This window comes from Rhinopithecus bieti, unplaced genomic scaffold (genome assembly GCF_001698545.2).
Source record: "Rhinopithecus bieti isolate Rb0 unplaced genomic scaffold, ASM169854v2 scaffold_30687, whole genome shotgun sequence".
Lineage (NCBI taxonomy): Eukaryota > Metazoa > Chordata > Mammalia > Primates > Cercopithecidae > Rhinopithecus > Rhinopithecus bieti.
This window is the reverse complement of record NW_016813366.1, coordinates 329,436-335,047: the sequence shown is the minus strand read 5'-3', so window position 1 is coordinate 335,047 and position 5,612 is coordinate 329,436.

Genomic DNA, 5,612 nt, shown 5'->3' with positions numbered 1-5,612 from the left:
GGATTACAATTCGTGCCACTACCACCCGGCTAATTTTTTTATTTTTAGTAGAGAGGGGGTTTCACCACCACGTTGGCCAGCCTGGGTCTTGAACTCCTGACCTCAGATGATCCATCCGCCTCGGCCTCCCAAAGTGCTGGGATTACAGGCGTGAGCCACGGCGCCCGGCCAAGTTAGGCATTCTTAATCACGAGATGAGATGGGAGGTTGGCAGAATGGTATCAAAAGATACAGGTCATAAAGACCCTGCTTGTAAAACAGGATGTGGTAAATAAGCTGCCAAAACCCACTCAAACCAAGATGGGGGTGAAAGTGACCTCTGGTCATCCTCACTGCTCATTACACACTAATTGTAATGCATTAGCATGCTAAGAGACACTCCCACCCACGCCATGACAGCTTACAAACGCCATGGCAACATCAGGAAATTATCCTAAAAGTGGAGGACCCTTCGGCTCCAGGAACTGCCCACCCCTTTACTGGGAATCTCAAGAATAATCCACCTCTTGTTTAGCATATGATCAAGGAGTCACCATAAAAATAGCCAACAGGCCAGGCGCGGTGACTCAAGGCAGACGGATTGCTCAAGGTCAGGAGTTTGAGACCAGCCTGGCCAACAGGGTGAAACCCCATCTCTACTAAAAATACAAAAAATTAGCTTGGCAGGGTGGTGGCCTGCGCCTGTAATCCGGGAGGTTTACAGGAGGCTGAGGCGGAAGAATCGCTTGAACCTGGAGGCAGAGGTTGCAGTGAGCCGAGATCGCGCCACCGCACTCCAGCCTGGGCAACAGAGCGAGACTCCATCTCAAAAAAAAAAAAAAAAAAAAAAGGAAAGTAATAAAGAATGACTACTCCGCAGGCAGAGCAGCCTCCTGGACTGCTTGTTGGCTATGTTTTTTTTTTCTTTTTGAGACGGAGTCTCACTCTGTCGCCCAGGCTGGAGTGTAGTGGCCGGATCTCAGCTCACTGCAAGCTCCGCCTCCCGGGTTTACACCATTCTCCTGCCTCAGCCTCCCGAGTAGCTGGGACTACAGGCGCCCGCCACCTCGCTAGTTTTTTGTAGTTTTTTTTTTTTTAGTAGAGACGGGGTTTCACCGTGTTAGCCAGGATGGTCTCGATCTCCTGACCTCCTGATCTGCCCGTCTCGACCTCCCAAAGTGCTGGGATTACAGGCGTGAGCCACTGTGCTCAGCCCTTTCTTTTTTTGCTTGTTTTTTGTTTTGTTTTGTTCTATTTTGTTTGAGAAAGAGTCTCACTCTGTTGCCCAGGCTAGAGTGCAGTAGTATGATCTCAACTCACGGCAACCTCTGCCTCCCGGGTTCAAGCGATTCTCCTGCCTCAGCCTCCCAAGTGGCTGGGATCACAGGCTTGTACCCTCAGATCCGGCTATTTTTTGTCTGTATTTTTCATAGAGATGGGGTTTTGCCATGTTGGCCATGCTGGTCTCAAACTCCTGGCCTCAGGTGATCACCCACTTCAGCCTCCCAAAGTGCTGGGATCATAGGCGTGAGCCATCGCGCCTGACCTAGATTCATTTTTATCCCTCCCCTCCCCACCATGCCTAGCACCGAGTCATTCAATATTCCTGAGCACCTACTATGCACCAGTGATGCTGGGGAAACAGAGACAAGACATTGCTATTCATCTGCTCCTTCGTTCCCCAGCCAGGATCTCCCCTCCCATCTCAGCCATTTTGATCCTGAACCTCCTGCATGATGGGGGTCCCCACGTTCTTGGTCTTTAACTCAGTTCTGTAATCTAGTGATTAGAGATAAGGATCAAAGCCAGCTCAGTACCTTCCTGCTGTGTGTTCTTGGGCCAGCCACTTAACCTCTCTGAGCCTTCATAGTCTCATCCATAAAATGGGAACCACAACGCCACATATGCACTGAAAGGACACAGGACCCTCCCTTCTTCACCCACCCAGCTTCACTGCTCATCCTCTCCACTTCCTCCTCCACCTTCCCAGCCCAAAGCTCTCCCCAACTTCACCAGGAAAACCGAGACAGACGGGCTCTCCATCCCCATTTTACTGTCCCTCAATGCACGCATAAATGCCTTGATTCCTGCTCTGAGGCCCTGGTGTCCTCCTCCTGGACCCTACATCAACCATGCTGCCTCCAAATGAGGTCCATCCCTGCTGGCTGCAGCTCCTCAGCCTCCATGCTGCCTGCTCCTCTGCACAGCCTGACATATGGGGGTTCCTTGGGGCTCATTCTGGATCCCTGATCTCTTGCCCAGGCATCTTGACTCCTATGGCTTTGGTCCCCATCATTACACCAGGAATTTCCCCATCCATACACCCACCCAACTGTTCACCCATCCACTTGTCCATCATCCAGTCAGCCATCCTCCCACCTATTCATCCATCCATCCATTCATTCATCCATCCACCCACCCCTCCACACATTCATCCATCCATGCACTCATCCATCTATCCATCCATCCATCCATCCATCCATCCACCCACTCATCCAGCCATCCTCCCACCTATTCATCCATCCATTCATTCATCCATCCACCCACCCATCCACACATTCATCCATCCACCCACTCATCCATCTACCCATCCATCCATCCATCCATCCATCCATCCATCCATCCATCCACCCACCCACTCATTCAGCCATCCTCCCACCTATTCATCCATCCATTCATTCATCCATCCACCCACCCATCCACACATTCATCCATCCACCCACTCATCCATCTACCCATCCATCCATCCATCCATCCATCCATCCATCCATCCACCCACCCACTCATTCAGCCATCCTCCCACCTATTCATCCATCCATTCATTCATCCATCCACCCACCCATCCACACATTCATCCATCCACCCACTCATCCATCTACCCATCCATCCATTCATCCATCCATCCATCCATCCATCCATCCACCCACTCATTCAGCCATCCTCCCACCTATTCATCCATCCATTCATTCATCCATCCACCCACCCATCCACACATTCATCCATCCACCCACTCATCCATCTACCCATCCATCCATCCATCCATCCATCCATCCATCCATCCACCCACCCACTCATCCAGCCATCCTCCCACCTATTCATCCATCCATTCATTCATCCATCCACCCACCCATCCACACATTCATCCATCCACCCACTCATCCATCTACCCATCCATCCATCCATCCATCCATCCATCCATCCATCCACCCACCCACTCATTCAGCCATCCTCCCACCTATTCATCCATCCATTCATTCATCCATCCACCCACCCATCCACACATTCATCCATCCACCCACTCATCCATCTACCCATCCATCCATCCATCCATCCATCCATCCATCCACCCACCCACCCACTCATCCAGCCATCCTCCCACCTATTCATCCATCCATTCATTCATCCATCCACCCACCCATCCACACATTCATCCATCCACCCACTCATCCATCTACCCATCCATCCATCCATCCATCCATCCATCCATCCACCCACTCATCCAGCCATCCTCCCACCTATTCATCCATCCATTCATTCATCCATCCACCCACCCATCCACACATTCATCCATCCACCCACTCATCCATCTACCCATCCATCCATCCATCCATCCATCCATCCATCCATCCACCCACCCACTCATTCAGCCATCCTCCCACCTATTCATCCATCCATTCATTCATCCATCCACCCACCCATCCACACATTCATCCATCCACCCACTCATCCATCTACCCATCCATCCATCCATCCATCCATCCATCCATCCACCCACTCATCCAGCCATCCTCCCACCTATTCATCCATCCATTCATTCATCCATCCACCCACCCATCCACACATTCATCCATCCACTCACTCATCCATCTACCCATCCATCCATTCATCCATCCATCCATCCGTCCGTCCGTCCACTCATCTACCCAACCTCCCACCTATTCATCCATCCATTCATTCATCCATCCTGTGTGGCTGGAGCAGAGTGAGGAGGAGAGAGGGGGCAGCAGATGGTAGGAAGAGGATGGAGCAGGTCATGCAGGACCTTGTGGGCCTCGGGGAGGACTTGGGTTTTTACTCTAAGGCGGGTGGGAGCCATGGAGGGCTGCAGGCAGAGGAGGGACGGGTCCTGACTCAGGTGCTCACGGGCGCCCTCTGGTGGCTGCTGAGGGGAGGACAGACTGTGGGGCGCAAAGATGGGAGCCAGGGACAATGGCACAAGGGACTGCACTGGTCCAGGTGAAAGATGAGGAGGCTGGACCAGGTGAAGGCAGAGGAGAGAGAAGGGGGCAGATCCTAGAGAGGGTTTGAAGGCAGAACCATCAGAATCTGCTGATGGAGGATTAGGAGTTGTTGTTGTGAGACAGGGAAGTCAAGGGCATTCCGAGATTTTGTCCTAAGCACCTTCAGGCCTCATCCGCAGGACACTGCACTGTGTACCAACTGCCCAAGCCAGGTCCCTGGTGTCTGCTGGACCAGGGTTTCTCAGCTTCCCCACTGTGGATGCTTGGGGCCGGATCATCTGTCACCCTGGGCACTGTGGGGTATTGAGCAGCATTCCTGGCCTCCACCCACTCAACACCGCTCACAGCCAGAAGCACCCCCAAATCATGACAACCACAAATGTCTCCAGACATTGCCAAGTGTCCCAAAATAACTCCCATTGAGAACCACATCATGGCTGGGCGCGGTGGCTCACACCTATAATCTCAATGCTTTGGGAGGCCAAGGCGGGAAGATTGCTTGAGCCCAGGAGTTTGAGACCAGACTTAGCAACATAGTGAGACGTCAATCTCTTGAAAGAGGGAGGGAGAGAGTGAGAGAGACAGACAGAGAGAGAGAGAGAGAGAGACAGAGAGAGACAGCCACATCACTAGATCCCTTCCTCTTCCTCACCTCCCCTGTCAAGAGCTGGTTAGTTGACCTCCTCTCCTCTGCCGGGGCCTCCAGTTCTCTACGTGTACAAGGTTATTCTGGTGGCTCCTAGCTCTGCTAGAGGCACACCCTCTGGTTCTTCCCCCAGCAGAAGTTCAGGGACAAGAATGCAAATCCTCTTGGATATAAAGACCCCACCCTCAAAGGCAGCTGGGAGAATGGGAGGGCATTGAGGGGTCTGCTCCACTCTGTCTTCCAGCTACCTCCAGGCACCACCATCTTCAGGAGCTCCTCAGAAGAGCCAGGCGCAAGCCTATTCTAGGGCCCTCTGGGCCTTAGTCTCCCCATCTAAAACATGGAGGACCCAGAATCCACACAGTCCACATTCCAAGCTCCCTAAGAGACCCTATCCCTCCCCTGCCACAGGACTCCATGGCTCCACCTCTCTTGGGGTAAAAACCAAAGTCCTTCCGGCCGGGCGCGGTGACTCACACCTGTAATCCCAGCACTTTGGGAGGCCGAGGCGGGCAGATTATGAGGTCAGAAGATCGAGACCAGCCTGGCTAACATGGAGAAACCCTGTCTCTGCTAAAAATACAAAAAAATTAGCCGGGCGTGGTGGCGGGCACCTGTAATCTCAGCTACTTGGGAGGCTGAGGCTGGAGAATTACTTGAACCTGGGAGGCGGAGGTTGCAGTGAGTCGAGATCGTGCCACTGCACTCCAGCCTGGGCAACAGAGCGAGACTCCATCTCAAAAAAA